A 19,943-nucleotide genomic window follows, 5' to 3' on the forward strand; every position below is an offset into this window, starting at 1 on the left:
ATAAAAAGGAAATCTTACGGTGTTGTCTATGTTGTGTAGGCAAACCTGTTCTAACTAGCAGGCAATAAGGGTGAGTGACCTTTCTCAAGGCTGAAAATTAAAGGGAGGGTTAGAAAAAGATCAAAGGTCCATATATCTAAATATATGAAGTCTACAGGAGGCTAGAAAATTACCCAGGCTGAATAATGATGACAGGCATGCTGAGATTTTGCAGAACATGGCATGTTCTAGCTTAAGGAAGATCTGAATGGTTGTGGTAGGACAGCTGGAGTTCCAATGTCTCCAGGGACAGCGGAAGGAGGGATGGATGGATGGATGGATGGATGGATGGATGGATGGATGATGGATGGATGGATGGATGATGGATGGATGGATGGATGGATGGATGGATGGATGATGGATGGATGGATGATGGATGGATGGATGGATGATGGATGGATGATGGATGGATGGATGGATGGATGGATGATGGATGGATGATGGATGGATGGATGGATGATGGATGGATGGATGGATGGATGGATGGATGGATGGATGATGGATGGATGGATGGATGATGGATGGATGGATGGATGATGGATGGATGATGGATGGATGGATGGATGGATGATGGATGATGGATGGATGGATGGATGATGGATGGATGGATGATGGATGGATGGATGGATGGATGGATGGATGGATGGATGGATGGATGGATGGATGGATGATGGATGGATGGATGGATGGATGGATGGATGATGGATGGATGATGGATGGATGGATGGATGGATGGATGGATGGATGATGGATGGATGGATGGATGGATGGATGATGGATGGATGGTGGATGGATGGATGATGGATGGATGGATGGATGATGGATGGATGGATGGATGGGTGGATGGATGGATGGATGATGGATGGATGGATGGATGATGGATGGGTGGATGGATGATGGATGGATGATGGATGGATGGATGATGGATGGATGGATGATGGATGGATGGATGGATGGGTGGATGGATGATGGATGGATGATGGATGGATGGATGGATGGATGATGGATGGATGGATGGATGGATGATGGATGGATGGATGGATGGGTGGATGGATGATGGATGGATGATGGATGGATGGATGGATGATGGATGGATGATGGATGGATGGATGGATGGATGGATGGATGGATGGATGATGGATGGATGGATGGGTGGATGGATGGGTGGATGATGGATGGATGGATGGATGGATGGATGGATGATGGATGGATGGATGGATGGATGGATGGATGGATGGATGGATGATGGATGGATGGATGGGTGGATGGATGGGTGGATGATGGATGGATGGATGGATGGATGGATGGATGGATGATGGATGGATGGATGGATGGATGGTGCTTTGGAGAAGTCCTGGTCAACAACGATGCCCAAGAGACATTGGAAGGAGGCTTGGAAAACTCTGCCTAGTAGAGAGGTGAGAGAAGAGTAGAGTAGAGATGCTGAGAGTTTGCAGAAAGTCGAGAGAGTGTTCAGCAGTGGCGGGGGAGGCAGATGGGGAGGCTGGAAGAGCAGATGGTGGCGGTGAGAGAGAGCAGAGTGAATTCCAAGTCTGAAACTGCAGAATCGCACAACACATTATTTGGATGTTCTGGCTTCTTCCTTTTTTTCTTCATGCTCAATAAATGAAAAATTTGACTCCTCCACTCCCCCACGAAGGAAAGCATCCTTTACACTGTAAGGATGCAGTGTGCAAAGTGCTGGGGCTGCGTTCAGCTGGTTGGGAATCACATGTGGCCTTCCCACACACTGCTTGGGAGCGAGCTGGAAGAGAGAGCTCCAGTCATGAGAGCTGTGCTCAGGTGTGCAAAACAGAAAGGACATTTCCAATGCTGTCTCCAAAATGCCAAAAAAAAGTGACCAAATCCAGGCCTGGAAGTCTAAATAGGGAAGGAAGCTGACGAGTCCTTTCTACATACAAGCCTATGTATTTTCAGTCCCAGTGTTCCTTATACATTGAAAAAAGTATTTTTCATTGAGCTTTAGAAATCAGCAGTGGTATTTCAAAGACATATTGAAAGTCTTAGAATAATAATGTTCTTTACCCTAAATTCCTCCTTCTCATGACTGAAAGTAGATGTGATGTTTTTTGGGGGAAATACTTGACATCTGGCCAGTTTAGGCCAGACAAACAGCCCACTGTGTGTGTAAAAGGTTCTCCTCTCCTTCTGAGATGCCAGAAAACCTCAATTTCTGTTGCTTTTCCCCTTCCCCACAATGCCCTGAGTCCTATATGCCTCACTGCAGTGGCTAAAAAAAATGCATGCATAATTCCTTCATGTTTTTTGGAATAATTCACAAGTGTGTTTAAAGGATCATCAAATAATACTGGTAAATAGCAAGTGGCTTATAGCATTTCTTGGAGGAGTTACTTTTTTCAGCACAATTTCACTGAAAAGTCTAGCATCACTTTCTACTTTGTAGCACAGATATAAAAGTCTAAAAATTTCTGATAGATCCACCTTTTAACCTTTGAGAAATAGAATTTAAGCTACTCAGTCTTCTTTCACCAATGTCACCAATATTTGGCAAAGGGTGTTCCACTACAGAAGATGAAAGATACTGTAATGTATTTGAAATCATTATTTTTATCTTTGTCCAGTAAAAATATGCATGTTTCTAAGCAAGCCAAATTTATAAAAGTCAGACAGTATCTATTGTGTTCTTCATAAATATATTGTAATCAAGCACAGTCTGTTTTTGGAGACAACATCTCTTCCTCCCAAATGAGTAATTTGATTTCAAACTCTCTGTCTTTAAATATTTGATTCATGGATCACATGCAAAGTAATAGCACAAGAGGAGTCCCTGTTTTGGCAAATACACCAGCTCTTTATTTCAGGGAGCTGTTCTGCATGTGTGTATCTTTTTGCAGCCTTTTGCATATAGTTGTCTTTGTGGCACCTCCTTAGAATTCTCTGCTCCTGCAATCTGTCTCTGCCTCCACAGTCTGTACAGACCTTGTTTATTATGAGTAGCTGCTATTGGTGTTCACAAGGACGGTGTTTTCCTGGTGCCATAGGCAGAGTTACTATTTCAGGTGTGTGCAATCCAATCTGTAAAACAATGCAGTTGCTAAAATTAAAACCTTTGACGTGGAAAGCACTGGGGTATGAAATGAAAGGGTTTTGAAAAGGGAGTAAAATCAACAACAAGTGAGGAAAGTTATTCTGACAGCAAGACATTTCATATGTCAGCAAACCAGAAGGAGAGGAAGGTGTAGCTGTGAGAAGCCAAGGGACCAGCAGGGTACCACATTTGGTGTGTGAGATGACAGGGTTTAGCACTAGGGGTGGTGAGGAAAACGGTTGGACTTGGTGATACTGAACAGGAAGAATTGTCTGAATTTGCTAACAGCTTGTATGTTATGACAGAAATAAACTGTTGTAATCTTTTCTATTTTTTTTTTCCCTACTACTGGAGTGGGCACATGTACATTTCGTATGGTGTTTGCTGTCAACTTCATCTTCTCAGCTAGCACCTTAGGATGTAAGCAATGATTTCTTCCCCATTTCAAATCCTCATAGCTTAAATATCCTGCTTTTATTCTTGCCTTGTAGAGAAGGGTGAAAGGAAGCAAGCTAAACCTCAGTTCTTTGTTTCAAATTCTTCATGTGAGTATGAGGAAAGCTATAGAAAGTGGGAGGCAATGGAAAATAATCATTTATGGGGAAGAAATGAGACAATGTGAGTACACCTAGATGTCTTTCTAATGAGCAGGCAACCTGACAAACAGATGCATCACACAAACTACAAACATTAAAAATGCAGTTCTTTCTACTTTTATAAGTGAGTCTTGGACTGGGGATTTTTGTTTGGTTTTCTGGGTTTTTTTGTTGTTGTTGTTGTTGTTTGTTTTGTTTTGTGGGGGTTTTTTGGTGATTTTTTTTTCTTTGTGTTTTTGGGTTTTTTTGTCCTTTAAGGAAGAATAAACAAAATCTCAAATTTTTATATTAATTTCTTTCTCTTGGTTTGATTTGCCTCTTAGAAATCTATTTGACTGAATTGTTTAGGAGATTGGTTCAGAAATAACTAAGTCTTTCAAAAAAGGTGTTTATCTCATCCTTATATAATTACTCAAGTGTATGACAGGAATTATCGGAAGGTTCCTGACAAAAAGCATTTTCCAAAAAACATCAAGGAAGGATTATGAGTGTCAATTTTCATTTGTTGTAAGGTTAAAGGGGTGGTTATTCTCTTGTTTAGGAAAACCTGCAACAACCCTCCCTTGTACATATGAAAAATGATGATATATTTATAAATGTAATTTATAAATGGCCGGTAATATGAGCAGGCCGTAAGGCAGTTACCAAATACTATCACATGCCTCTTCTGCATGTTTGAAGATGTTATTCCTGCAGATGCCTTCAGAAATTTTTTACCTTAACTCTTTCTTACCTGTTTGGCACTATTTTTAGAGGTCTGGCTGTTAGAATTTAAACCATTCTAACAATCTGATTTATTGTAGCAGTGCCAATAGCAGAGAAATAATATCTCCTTATATCTAGCTAATCACTTGACCGCTGTTGGGTGCTGCTTTCCGTGTGAGGCTGCTGTAGATGAAAATTGGCACAAACACTCCAGCAGTTCTTTGGCAAGTCCTCATTGGTACTGATCTGTGGTAGTGGGGAATTAGGATAAATTGACATACTTGAAGAATAATTAGCTGCTCTAGCTGAAGCAGTGACATTAAAGAAAAAGTTAAACCAGTTCCATCTCTGTTGTTGCAGGCTGTCATATTAATCCATAACATTTTTCAACATATGCCACTTGAGTTTGACCTTGAATAAATATTAGAGCAATTAAAATTTTACACACACACAAAAATATTGAATCTGCATTTATACTAAGTACATTTAATAGAGGAGAAAATTAGGTTTCATTTGATGTCTGATAGTGAAAAATTTATCAGAGCATACAACAGTCTTTAAAGATAGACAAATAAGCTTCCAGTTGTCAAAAAAAGGGAGAAAATGGCAGAAAGCCTAATTTTCCATCTAAAGTGCAATATACTTGAAGTTTTTAAAAAAATTATTTTCTTTCCTTATGATTAAGATGATTTCTGTATGAGTTTGCAGTTATTTTCAGAGAAGGAAATTTTAAGGTTAAGAGCTGTTCATGGTAAGAATAATGTCTGGAGAACCCAGTTTCATTACTGAAGGAAACAGTCACTCTCTGAAGTGATATGAACTACTAGAAGCCCTGTTCTCTCAGTTTCAGGGTCACATAATACTTAGCACAGCCTATAGTGACAAAATTAGGGAAAAAAATCTGCTTTCCAGCCTTGTTTAGCCCAAAGATTGGGAGTATTCCCTGCTGCTTGGAAAGTTTGGCTTTCACTATGCCCCTAAGGGACTCTGAGAACAGGATCTTCTCAAACTTTGCTCCTTCCAAGCTGTGACCTGGTTGATGTCTGGTACAACAAAGCACAGTGTCAAAACAGTAGCATATGCTAGAAAATATCTACAATGTACTGTAGAAAGTCAGGCATTTTGCGCTTGTTCATTTGGCATCTCTTTTAGCAGCGTATGCCATTTAGAAAAATCAAGGGCTGTGAAATTCAGGGTCCCTGGTTGGACAAATTTGATTCACTGTTTCAAAGAACTGTAACCTGGTAAAAGCTGACTTTTCTTTTGAAGCATATCCTGTGGGTGGCAGAGATCAGAAATTAATTTTTCTACCACATTTTCAAGACAACAGACTTGGTTTGTCTCTGTTCCCATACCCACGGGGTTTCGTGCCATGAGGACAAGGTGGATGCCCTTCCCATGGCAGCTTTACAGCCTGTCCTGTGCCTGCCACCCCGGAGCCTCTCTCCCACCTGGCTGCCATGGCCTTGTGTCTCCTGTGGTGAGTCCTCGTTCGTGTCCCCATTGCTGGTGGTCAAGGACACTCCTGTGGCAGGGAACCCCTGGCAGAGGGGCCAGCCAGTCCCTGCTGCACTTTCTCCTGCCCTCTCAGACATCCCTGGGATCTCCCTCTAGGGAAAAGAACAATGTGCATGCACAGAGGTTCACAGCCCCCAAACCCTGCTCCAGTCACACCAACAGCTTCCCAAGCAGAATCAACCAGACAGGGGCTTGAGCAGGTCCCATGGAGCCCCTGTGGTTACTGTGGCTGCTTGAAAATTAACCCGTCGGTTTACATACCTGATGGAGGCTTTCTGGTGTGTTTTAAATCTGTAAGCTGATTTCCAGCTTTTTAAAGAATGAGAATTAGTGAAATAAGTGAAAAGTCAGGATTTAGGCAGAAAGTTATGTCTTGGGAGACCTTGGACATGTCATTTGGGAGCAGGCACCGAGTTGCAGCTTTGAAAACCTTCCTTCAGCCTTTGCGTGACAGGGAAATGTCAGGGCTTTTATAGGCAGTGGATATTGATGCAGCTTCTCAGATTTAGGAATTTAATATATTTTGTACTGCATATATGTGCTTGAGCCTAGATCTTCCCTTGCCTGAACTCCTTGGCAAACACTCTTTGTATAAACCTGTCAGGTCCTGAGAGACTTGATCAGATGATTTTCAAAGCCACGATAGAACGCCCTACTTTGAGCACTGTGTTGTACATCTGGGACAAAGCTGGAAGCACAGATCCCCAGGTTCTGCCTTTGCTTTTCATGTGAAACACTCACAGAATGGCATTGAATAAAAAAACAAGTTCCTCCCAGACATGAGACAAAACCTGGAATTACAGATTTGTATTTGCCTTTATGCCCTCTTTCAGTGGTCAAAATGTCTTCTCTACAATGAAGTCCCTTCACTGGGGTAATGGAAATCAGTCCCCTCTTTTTCCCAGCTGCAGGCTATGATCTCTGAGTTCAGTTAGTTGCTGGTGCAGAAAACCTCTACTTGCAGAAGAGAGGTGGGTTTGGCTCCCACACATCATTTTCTGAGGGGAGCATAATCAATCATCTCATTCCTGAAAACTGGAGTGGAGCAGCAGTTGTGAGTAACCACTTCCTCCAGGTGTTTGTGGGTTTTAGTTTCTCCCAAGAAAGTCCATCAGACACCCAGGAGCAGCCATGGCATTAGCCACTGTCTAGCCAAGGAAAGTGCTAGGTTTCAATTTGTCTCTCTACAGGGAGCTCCCTGCCAGCAGTGCTGATCAGAAATACCAGCAATCCCATATTCTGACATACCTGAATGTCCCAGGATGCTCTTTGCAGTTATGGCTTGACCAGAACTGGGGTGACACGGATGGGCCACAAGGGAAATTGCTCAGGTGTTGAGCAGCGCAGCTTCCTCTGTGCTTGTACCTTTCATTTCTCCCATCTGCAGTGTGGTATTATCTGTCTGCTCATGGTCTTTATCTAGACTGAATCTATTAGACCATGAGTTTTTCAGGATCCGGTTTTTGTTATGTATATATACAGTTCCTATAGAGAGCTTCTGGGTGTTTCTGTATTATGTGTGAAAATAAGTATAAGAGAGCAAAAAGCTTAGTCTTCTTAGACTTGTGAATATTTGTAAACTATGAAAAAGCAAAGTTGCCATAGAGTTACTAATTTATTATGTATTCAACAAGGTCAAAAGTGATCTGCAGCCTTGTGCTTTTCCATATTAAGTAGGTTACACAAAAAATATTGGGAAAAATAGGGATGTTTTTGCTATTTCCCTTATAAGGCAGTTCCAAAGACAAGAAAGTTTCCAGTTTGAGAGGTCTCTTTATGATCCTTGATTTTGTAGTAATAAAACCCGAGAGCTGTTTTCCGTCCTTTCATTTACACGTTTTTATCATGCACAGCATGACTCTTATAAACTGGACCATAGCCACAGTTAGAACTCCTGCAGGGAGGATAAGTGCCCATTTTCCTCATGATAATAATGTCTTTCCTGGCTTCCAGAAAATTCATCTCCCAGCAACTACACCATTTCCTATTAGCTGGGTAACAGCTTTTTCAGCTGAGTTTATAAGGTTTCTGGAAAAATGGGAAGGCCCAAACTAATTCAGTAGTGCTCAAACGCTAATGTTCTCTCTGGCTTCTTAGCTGCATCTTCCTCATAAATACCTCCATGAAGTAATGAGCAAATTATGAGGTGTCAGTATTTTATTTCTTCCAGCAGTGAACAGGGTTTGAGATATGGCTTGGGAAATGTGAGGGGTTTAGAAATGATATAAAGGTGCATTTCATCTGCTGACTGAATGGAGTAGAACACAGCCCTGAAGTGTCAGGGATGGGAGCATATCTGCCTCTGAGCTCTGGAATGCACCCAGAGAAAGGTCTAAAAGAGCTACATTCTTTTCCTGGAGGCTATAACATCTCCTGGCTGAAGAGGCTTCTAAATATTCCAAAAGTCATGTAAAGAGAGTAGCTTGTTAAAAGGCAGAATAAGATCAGTCGTAGCCCAGGAAGAGCCAGGAGGCTGTGATAGAAGACATTGTACAGAACTAACACAAGGATTTTTATAGTTGCTGGGGTGCCATGAGGTATGCAATTGCAATCTAACATCCAATCTGACGCTTCAAACAAGAAAAAAAAAAAGAAAAGTGGTATTATGCTTTGGGAAGGTCAAAATAATTCAAATGTTATCTCTGAAAGAGCAGAGTCTCAGATTTTGGGTAAAATAAGATGTCCTAACACATGTCAGTATGCAGGCACTGAAAACTGCCCAATAAATGCTGAGCAAACTACAAGCAAATAGCTTTGATTCCAGACTGTGGCTTGCCAGCTGCTCTTGTTTTGTATCTAAGGTGAAATATACAGAACTTGCTTTAGATCCAGCTATCGCATTTTCCTGTTTCCTTAAGGTGCTCTTACATCTGCTTTTACTCTGTTAAATCTTCTGGCATGCAGTGGTTGGTGAGTGAGCCAAATTGTGTGTCTGGTCTGTTCTTTGCATCAGAGTCTACACCCCATGTTATGGCTGGAGTCTAGCAAATGCAAGCCAGAAGAGTTGTACTATGCAGTCGAGGTTAATCTCTCTTGTAACATTAAAGCAATAGTCAGCCCAAACATCTTCATTAGAAAAAAATAAAAATAAAAATCCAGTTAAGGTCTATCACTTCAACATAATAATGAACATATGGGTGAAAAAGTGACGGAGCAGGTCTTAGCTACTCTTAATTGAGTACTTTTGTACTTTTGATAGAAGTTTATTTTTACCGTTTCCGCCAGAAACAAGAAATGTGGGAGATTACTTTGTCCTATATAATTTCATTTCTGTGGTGAGCTGACAAATTTGTTTAAGATACACTAATAACTGTTGGTTCTTTCACAAGCTGTGTTTTTCCAGGGCCACAAACTCCCGTCACTGCAATGTGTTTTCATTGCAAATTCAGCAAGTCCTACTCACAAGTTTTTGTTTGTTTGTTTGTTTTTAATTTAAACTGAGCCTGTTGGCTGTTTTATTTTTTTTTTTTTATGTTCTTCAATATGTAGATGAGTCTGAATATGCTCAGGTGATCAGGTGAAACATATTCTTTTGTTTCTGTGTATCTATGCAGAATGGAATGACTGAAATCTGGCTTAACTGGCCTTTTTGCTATGTTTGTGAAACAAATATGTGCATTCCCAAATATTCTACTGCAGGTGCAAAAAGTAAAAGTACAAAAAGTACTGTAAAAAAAGTACAAAAAGGTGCTGAAGAAAGTAGTCTAAAGCCACAGGAATACTTCATCCAAGTATTTCTGTATCTGTTGGTTCAGCTGTCATTTGAGAGGAGTGCACATGCACTTACAGGGAAGGAGAATAGTCCGGACACCTCCTGTGTGGGCTGCCGTGAAAATGAAAGTTCAGCCCCACTCTGTACCCAGCCAGTTTCATCTTTTCCATTGTAACGGCTGAGCGTGGCGTGTTTTCCAAAGCCTGCTGTACAGATCAGAGTCAGCAGACATCAGGCTGGGTTCTGGTTTTGTCGTTCCCAAGGAGTTTTAGCTGTGCTCGTTAAAATTCCCAGTGTCCCTCAGATGTCTGGTGTGGAGTGACAAAGTGTTCGTGGAGAGAGCTCCATAGAAAGCTTCTAGCAACGGGTACCAGGGAGGACCACGGATCTTGCTGTCACTTGCTGTGCTCTGAGAGGTGGCTGCCCTGTTTCTTGGGCATATTGTCTGCTTTTCCATGGTTTATTTCTAATGGAAGCTACCTACCCCTTCCTAATGAGCCAGGGATCAAACCTTGCCCTCCTCACACATTTACGTGGATATAGAGCTGCAATACAGAAAGGTAGCACTTAGTGTACAGCCATGAGTACATCAAACACTGAAGCTTTATCTATACATTTATATAGATATAGTACTGAAGCTTTATAGATATATCTGTATATACAAAACACTGAGGCTTTATATATATATATATTATCAACAATTCCTTTTTAATTTCTGTATTAAGTAAAAAATGGGATTTCATTTTTTCACTTCTAAATTCATAGGGTTATAAACCAATTAAGCTTTCCCAATATTCTTATGAGATGCATGTGCATTAATCTCCTTTAATTTTTTAAGTGATGCTGACTCTAGCAACTGTAAAAATGATGCCTATAAATATTACAAAACTGTTAAAATTCATCAGTACTTCAGTTTTCACTAAAAAGTGTACACACTTCTGTCTTTGCATTTGCACATTGACTGTTCAAAGAGCCAATTCAAAATTTTATCCTGATAAATATTTTCAAGGGACAGAAACACTTTGGGAAAATAACAAACATATGTTAGCACTTATAATAACCAGTTCAGCAGTGTTTTCTTGTGTGTGTTTTGGGGCCTATGTAGGCTATTGCAATGTTAATTTTAGAAGCTCTAGCCCAGCAACAGACACTTAGGAACAGAATGATGTACTGCAAGCAGCAAGGATTTTAACTGCAGAATATAGCTTTATTTTCTTATTTATAGCTCCTTTCACTCTGTTGTGTTTTATGAAACATGTGTCTCTGAGAGTGTCCTGGCTCTGTGATTTCCTGACCAATGGACTTTTCTTCAGATTACATCCAGTTAGTTACCTTCAAGTAGTGAGATTTCAAAAAGAAAAATCATAAACCAATGGCTTTAAATTTTAAATGCCATGCAAATATTATTAGAAGTAATTATAATTTTATTTAACTTCTAGCTATGTTTGCTTTGGTATTACTTCTTAATAAAATGTACAGTTGTTTTAGGAGTAAGCTCGATGTCAACACAAATAAATACAAACATTTATGTTATCTTACAGAGACATGACAAAACTAAAGACTTAATAGCACTACAGGTTTTAATAAGCAAAATCTGATAGCATTGTTTGCTGAGATTGGAGATTTGGTGGACAGATTCACAACAGGTATGGCTGTTGCAGTTCTACTGGTTTGCCAAAATGGGAACCAAAGCTCTGTTTTTCCTGGTATTTGACTGTATAACAGCATTGTGTAGGGGCAGGCTGAGCATCCAGCAGTTTTTTCTCTACTCTGTTGTTTCACAAACCAAACTATTATTCATTAAAAAAGAAATATTTTGGATTAATAAAAGAAAACAAAAAAACCTCTACACAACCAATACATCTTTGCAGAAATTATTTTTTATGGAAACAAATAAAAATGTCCAGTTTTGGAAGATTCTTACACTCAATCCTTAATTTTCCAAAGTCTGAAAAAAAAAACCCCACCAACAAACCTTTGATATTTTAAAAAGAAAATATTTATTTTAAAGAGGTGGTATTCTGATGTTAAAAATAGTATTTTGCCTAATGGTTATCTATAGCAAAACAAGAAATCAACAACATAATGACTGAAATAAATAAAGGAAGTCATCTTTATTAACTACCAGTTGTTTTGATTGAATTTATAATTTCTATTTAAATTCAGTTCATTAAATTCTTCCAAGATTTCTTTTTTATTTTCATCTTGTTTGGATTGAAAATTGCCTTAGTAAGACAAAAAAACATTTACAGAAGATTAAAATAATTTCTTACACACCCCTATTTTCTCTATTGACTTCAAGATCAAAGTCCCATCAGAAAGCCAAACCCACAGGAGAAATTATGGGCATATGTGGAATTCAAACTTCAATGTATGTCTACCCCAGGATGCAGTGTTTAGTGCAAAATGAGATTAGGGGATTGAAAACTATTTCTAGGTGGCTTTTTTATTTCTGTATTGATTCTTTAAGCAGAAACTCTTTCCATTGACATTTTTTTTTATTTAGACTAATAATAAAGAGGCAAGAGCAAGGAGATATGTCTTTCCTTTCTACCCTGCTTTATATAAAACCTCTTTTAGCTTCCTGCTTAATTTCCTTCCCAATGTCCTTAACTCTTTATTGCTTTTAATGCCATTATTATGAATCACTCTTTTCATGTTCAGTGTGCTCAGTCATTTTAATACAGATATAATTGTATGGTGCAAAATGTAAATCCCCATAATATGCCAGAAGACAAATGTGTCAAAGTCCCTTTGTCATACTGACAGGTTATAAAACGAGACTGGCTCATTTTAATCATGTTTAAATTTTAATGACACAAGCAAAACTCAGACTAAAGTAGCTATCTCTTTGTTATTATTTCAGATCACTGCCACAAACGAGAAACCTTTTATCACTTATTCATTGATTGTATCATTCAGAGTAATCTCTATCCTAACATCTGTTCTGGAGAACGTGTTCTAAATCATTAAAGATTTTTCAGAGGTGATATCCCTGTTTGGTGGCTGGTTGCCATCCTTTCTTATGGTATCATTTCCTTTTCATCCTCACCTTTCCTTAGCTCATTCCTGTCCCTAGATGTGCCCATTATTTCCAGGTCTAGGGAAATGCTTCATTTTTGGGTCAGTCTTCCCTACCTGTCTGTCTTGGCAGTGGATCCTTGCCTTTCAGGACTTGCAGCCACTGGATAATAAGGTTATGTGCTAGTAAGGCTGATCAGGGCATCTCTACTGGGGCAGGGTGTGCGTGGCAGGGAAAGAAATAAAATAAAGAAAACAAACAAAACAGCAACAACAACAACAAAAAAAGAAGAAAGATGTTAAACCTTAGTTTAGTCCAACAAGCTAAAAGACAAGGGTTCCACTGGGGGAATTTTCCAGTGTTTGGGGCATATGAGAATGTTGCACATTTGTCTGATCCTTGCAAGCAGTTCTGTTGAGCATGGTCCCAGTTTTCAGACATTATCTGTGTACTCCATTCAGTGGAAAAACATTATGTACAACTGCTGCTTCTCCTTCCTTTGAGTTTTCCTTGTTGGAAAGCCTTGCTAAGCTGGGCTTAGCAGCTCAACTACACACCTCCAAACCCCAGTAATCCTAAAACTATCCCAACAGGTGGACCATGTTCTGTAGTTGTAAGTTCTTGTAAGCCCTTTCCACGTCCTGCATTTGGGAGTTCCTATCAGTGCAGTTAATTAACTCAAAGTCTCCTGGAGGTGTTACTTACACTTGGTGCTGTCTGCCTCGAGGAGCAGAGACGTTCTCTGTCGACCTCACAAGCACCATGTAGCCAGTGTAGGATTTCTGCCTACAGAAAACTCTGCAGTACAAAGCTGACAATAGGGGAGAAAATTATGGGTTTAACTTTGAGCCCAGGTAAGAAGATTGAGATCTCTGGCTTAATTAAATAAGAAAGGGATAGTAGTAACTTTTCATGGCTGTCGTTATCTTTTGGCCTCATGGCAGGACCCTAGAGGCCAGGCTTGTACCCTAACCGTTGTCATATTCTCATTGTTCTGAGTCACCCCTGCATTAATATCCACCAAACAGTCAAATAATCAGGCTGGTTCAAATGAAAAAGGAAAATAGCTCTCCAAAGCACTGTGCAGACATTGCTGTTAAACAGCTTCAACATTTTCATTAAAGGTTTTTTCTTTCTTAAGGAGTGCTTTGTAATCAAAATGTCCTTCCTAAAATCAGAGGTTGTTTTCTAGAACAAGAAGTAATGGTCTCAGATAAAATAAGGACTAAAGAAATATATGTCAAACTGTCTTTTTCATCAGGGAAAGTGACTGTCATCACTTTTTTGAAAGGTGTGGTTGACAGGAAATAGGAAGAAAAATGCATATTTTTGCCTATCTTCTTTAGTAAATAGTTTGTTTTGACAGATATATGCACCTGACTTCTTGCTGATCATTGGGATATGCAGTAATATTCATGTCTTGCTCATTTTTTCTTCAGAGGCAGGATTCTACCCTCACATAGATCTTTTTAAATCATAAATCACTAATTGAAATCAAAGACAAGTTGGGATAAAATTGCCAAGAGACAAAACAGGTTTAACATGTTAATGGAAGGATAAGTCTGCTAAACAATATGAAGATATGTAATATATTTTGAGTGAGATTAGGTGGAAAGCAAGCAGCAAAAAAAAGACAATTTTATGCTCTGCTTATAAGCATCACCGGCCTAGTGACCAAAAATAGGTCACTATTTTACTTTGGTTTTGAATGAATTATAAACATGAATATAAAATTGTGAGTGTCTTCTTCAACAGTAAACTGCTCATGAAGGAGAATGTCACCCCCTAGGGCTTTTTATTTCTAAATTGAAACTCAATTAGAACATTAAATGGCAGCTTGGTCTTTGCCCCAAATTGGAAGTTTATAAATTTGTCTCTTGCTTTGTGAGGGAACTACAATTTAATGTGGAGGGAGGTGGGAAAAGAATGGATGAGCTGTCATTTTTCAGCATATTTAAAGGGGGTTGAAATCTCTGTGAGAAGTGTTTATGCAGCATATGCCTATCACATATACTCACAGTGGTGCTTACTTATCAAGACAATGAGTCAGATTTACCATTAGGAAAACATCTCTGCATGTCTTTGTAAGGAGTGACAGCACATTTGACACATTAAACAGGTATTCTTAAAACATAGATGGTTTTAATTAGCTCCTAAGATGTGTTGTTCATGTGTGAGATTCACAATCTACTTACATTTGCAAGATTTGGATCTGCAAAATGGAAGGAAACCACAAGAGAAAAACAGGTGTATTCCATGCTGTTGCAGTTTAGTGGTTTCTCAGAAAATTAGGGTTTAAGCATAGGTGCAAGAGAGAACCTTATCTCTTGGAGAGTGTAGCACTCAAACCTTTGAGAAGAGGGCACGAGTAAAGTCACAGTTCATTTAAGAGTTACCTCTTGCTGCAGCTAAAAAGGTAGAAAGGCAATGGCTTTGTCTTCCTGCCCGTCCTGCATGTCCAGGTCAGGCTCATGCCCTCCCTCTGAGAAGAGACATCACAGATCTCTTACCCTGGAGATGGAGCCAAATAAATAGAAGGAAATAAAAAATGTCCAGCAGTGGGTACAGTGCAATACATCCTGATGTCCTGATACTGAGTCCTTCTGTCATTTATGCAAATTAAATCCATCCTGGCCAAAGATCTGGTTGCAGATATTTGTGTAAAATTTGCTAATGTTTGAACCTTTGCTTTATTAGAATTGGAAGTTGTCTTTGCTGCTGCATGGTGCACAGTATTTTCTGGAAGGTTAGCAAAGCTGTGAGAGCAAGTACTGAACCCTGCTATGTGAAGACTTCCTCAGATGTTTGTTAGGAAGATTGTGAGGTTAAGGGCACACACATGAAAAATACTGTTTTGTAGGAAAGTCAATCATTCTGTCTGAGCCTTTGAAAATTAATAGTTCAGGCTTGATTAGGATTTTAGATAGGGGGCACATGGATTTCCTGATTTAACTATTTTATAAATATCTTTGGGTTACAGTACACATTTCCCTCTGCTTGCTATGGAGCAGTGTTTCTATATCCAAAGCCCAGAAATGCAAATATTAAATGCAGTAGGTAACATTATTCTATCCTTGGGTTGTAAACTGGAATCAACTTCACTGCAGCAGAGAGTATAGTTTAAAAATGTGCATTGATGCTCTGTTTTCAATCAGACATGTTTTCAAAGATGTATTTGATCTTGACAAATGTAGGCAGTGTGAATCACTCTTATGTGTGTAAATGTATGTGTGTGTGTATATATTTTTACCATTTGTCCCTTTCTTTCTTCTTCCCAAGGCATATTCTCTGCCAATTTTAAGAGCTCCAAAAACATAGCTTGACACAGAATTGCTTGCGGCACACAACAAAGACAAACTGTATTGATCCAGTAAAATCCAAGATCGATGATGTAAATTTTTTGACTGGCGCTTGTCAGCAACACATCCCTTTACATGTTTGACAACAAACACATTTTTCAGAGGTACTCTGGGAAAATACAGCAATGAATTATGATAGCTAACCACTCACTTCCTTGCAGATTGTGTAATTTTATTGCACATTTCATTGTAATCCCAGCAATTTTTAAAGCAACACATTTCTCCAAATTAGCAAGTTGAGATGCTGGTGCCAGAGACTATGTTAACGTGCTGTAGTAGAGTGTCAGTCAGCAAACACTAGGCTGAAGGGAGTGCCAACCAAAAAAAGCCCCTCAAAACCACATCCCGAGACCCAAGCCACTATTTTTGCCTTCAGATTGTGGCTTCAAAATAGGTTTGAAGAGCATTCTTTGTACCCCTCAAACCAAAGACTATCTTTCGCAGCTGGGAAGTGTCAGAGGGATTGCTAAACGTGGGTTTGCACCCCACACTGCCTGCTGGGCCTTGCAGGCTTTCCACAGCAGCTGTTGTGATTTATGAACTACTCTAGAAACACTTTCTGGACTCAAATAATTTCATTGGTCTGTGTTTTATGAATTCTTAACACAAATCTAATGTGATTCTCTGTAAGGTACAGTATCTACCATTACACTCATTTTTTAAAAAATAATTGGCAGTTTTCAAAATACTGCAATGACTGGAGAATCTTGATGTAGAGTATCAAAGACAAACTAAAAACACATATGGCATGTCATGTCCTGTGTTCTGGACTGAAAGCCTGTTTCAGGAGCTTGTACCATAACTGTCATCCTCTCTAACTGTTCTAGGAAATTCATGCAGAAAGCTGCATTTCCTCCTTACAGAATGGGGAAAATGACCATAGAAAAACTATGTACAATTACCAGGAGGGAGTAGATGAATTGAAATTAGTCCCTCCTTTTGTTTACTGTTGCATGATTGTCAAGTATGGCACATTTCTTATAATAATTGGATGCAAACATATGCATGGGTTTTTTTTGGTTGGTGGTGGGTTTGGGTTTTGCGTTTGGAGGATTTTTTTGTTCTGTTGTTTGCTTGTTTGTTTGTTTTTTATCTATCTGCTGCCCTTTGTCTGTACACTGTTCATCAGTGTACAGCAATGATCTATTCATTATACAGGTGACTCCATAACAACTTCCTTCTTTCTGAGTGCCTGAAATGCAGCACACTGGAAATCAAATGTTTTCTAGCCATGCTCAAAGCCTGAGATGGTGTTCCCTGCTGTCCTCTTTGCAGACAGATTCACTACATGTTAGTGGGTATGGGGGGTATGTACAACCTGAACTCTCAGTGCAATCTGCTAGGAAAAGAGCTTTTTTACAAATTTGTCCCTAGCTGTGTTTATTTATCAGTATATGTTTATACATTCTTCTTCAGAAGAATGGAAAAATCCAATTTTATTTATTTTATGCAGCCTCAGTGCTCTGAAAATGCTCCCTCTCCTTTTTAATCTTGAAAATAACAGAAAACTGGTTGAAAAAATATGCTTTAATGAAATTAATAGAGAACATTCAATAATAACGGATGTATTAAGCTGACATTATTAGCCTCCCATAATCATCCAGGACAAAAGGATTTTCTTTTCCCTGGGCTTTTCCAAGCAATCAGTATTTAAATGAAATTTTCATTTAAAAAATATTATTTACATCACTAAAACAAAATTAAATTCATGCAACAGCCATAGAGCATTTACATATTTCTACTTTTAATTCCAACTTAGATGATGCATTCATTATATATAAATTCATATTTTGCTAGTTTGTTTAATTAAATTGAGTAGAACAAATGGAAACAAAATGTGTGTTTACTGTCTCAAAATTCAAAAAAGCAGTAGGAATTATTATTATTTCTACAGGGACTCTCATCTATAGCTGGACCAGCCTGAGCCTGCTGCTGCTGGGTAGCCAAAGGAAAAAAGCCTGTGTTAGCACCCAGTTCTCTTAAATCGTATTGCATGTTATACTGACAATGAGAAAGGCCATGTATTTTTCATTTATTAAGAGAAACTTTGTCTGTGTGACATATTTGATTTTATTACAAAAGGTGATCAGATCCTGCCTTGCCTCATTTGATTTCTTCCTATTTTTGACCAAGGATCTGGGCAATCAATTCCCATCATGTGGGATGGCATCTGAGACACACCACCTGGGAGGCGTTTCCTTGGAAGTCACTTGGATTTGGTTTGCTTCTTTGAATCCCCATGGGAAGAACCATCATGCCAACACTCATGGAAAATGAGCACAAGTTCTTTTAGAAACTTGCTTTCAGAATTTCCGTTTAAATCCTCTGGCATACTGTTCTAGTTCATAACAGGATCAGGGCAATTTTCTTCAGTTTGCAAGATGGATTTGTGATTTTGAGGCTTATAGAGGGTGAAAAATATCTATAAAAATTGAAGTTATATATGTTTTGAATGTTCTATATATCCAAATGAACAAGAATTAGTTTCACTTAGCTATTTGCTGGCTGGGAATGCTATAACAGCCTCTCTGGGAAGTGCTTCTAAACAAGTGTTTCATGTTTCACTGTGTGATGATCTGTTTAGTTGGTCCTGCAGTGTAGGGTGGAAGAATCACTCTTTGTGATTTCTCCAAGTGTCTGCCCATTTCCTTTGAGGGGAGCAAGGTTTGAAAGTCTTTTATCAAGCTGTTATTTTCATAATAAGGCACAAGAAATCTTTTGGAGGGGAGGCAATTACAAACTCAATATGAGCTTCATGTCCCTGCCCATGGGAGTTTTGGAGTTGCTTTGATTAGAGAACCTAATCCTAGCAATCTAAGTTTTGCATATGTTACAAATACTTGGGAATTATATTTGTGTTTTTTTTTATGAGTGGAAAGGGTGCATAAGTATCATGTTGTGCTGTTCTAGGGTAATTTTTAATGTAATTAATTAATGGTGAAACATCTGTTGTATATTTGAATACTGTCCCTCTTGCTATAACCCTGCCTTTAAGTTTTGAATCTTTGGAAAGGTTCCATTTGTAACTTTTTTGTTAGTTTGTTTTTTAAAAAACAGATATGTTCTATTTGAATCTTTGAATTGGCATCTGAGGGAATAAGTAACTGTGCTATGGATATATAGAGGTTTTATTTTGTCAGCACAGAATACTAGATGCCATTTGGACACTTGCTTGGATTCTCTGGGAGAAAGGTATATATACCTACACATTATTTATGACAGCTGGCCAAATAGAAATTACAGCTTGAGGCTCTCCTGGTATGCCAGGTGTTTGCATGGCATCAGGAAGCAAAATCTTTCTGTATAACATTTCTTTCACTGGCTGGGTGTCTCCTGGTGCTATAAGAACTGCCACAGCCCAGAGTCATGCACATTAAAATGGTGCCCTTGTGAATGACTGTCCCATTTGGACATGTAATTTCCAGAGCTTCCTAGAGACTGGATAGCCTCCAAATGTTCAGCTGTTCAAGTAAGTGCCAAACAAATTGAATTTTTGTGGTTTCCAGCAAGGGCAACACTCTAAAAAAAATAAGAAGCCACTCAACTTGCATTTCTGTTTATGTCCTGTAAGAAGAAACTAGTTCTCTACAGTTGCTTAAAATCTAATAATTTATGTTCTGAGGGGGAAGGTTGTGTATCAAGGCCACATGGGAAAAAATATATCAAGGAGAATTTTCTTTATAGGTTTTCAAAGGCAAGAGTCTGACTTACCCTGGTAGCTCAATGCTCAAAAGCTAAAGCCCAATTCCCCAGTCAATGGTTTCATCAGAAGGCCCCAAATGTTTTCCCACATTCTCACAATGACATGCTGAAACTGCTGACATCTCATACACTTTGCCTATAGCCCAAACCATCAGGCCTTTCTCAGCCAAGGGCAGCCCTTGTAGATCCATCAATGGAGACAGCCACATGAAAAGGGACA

Source organism: Pseudopodoces humilis, chromosome 8, assembly GCF_049639895.1.
Source record: "Pseudopodoces humilis isolate 2021_Gansu_Grassland_sample_001 chromosome 8, ASM4963989v1, whole genome shotgun sequence".
Classification (NCBI taxonomy): domain Eukaryota; kingdom Metazoa; phylum Chordata; class Aves; order Passeriformes; family Paridae; genus Pseudopodoces; species Pseudopodoces humilis.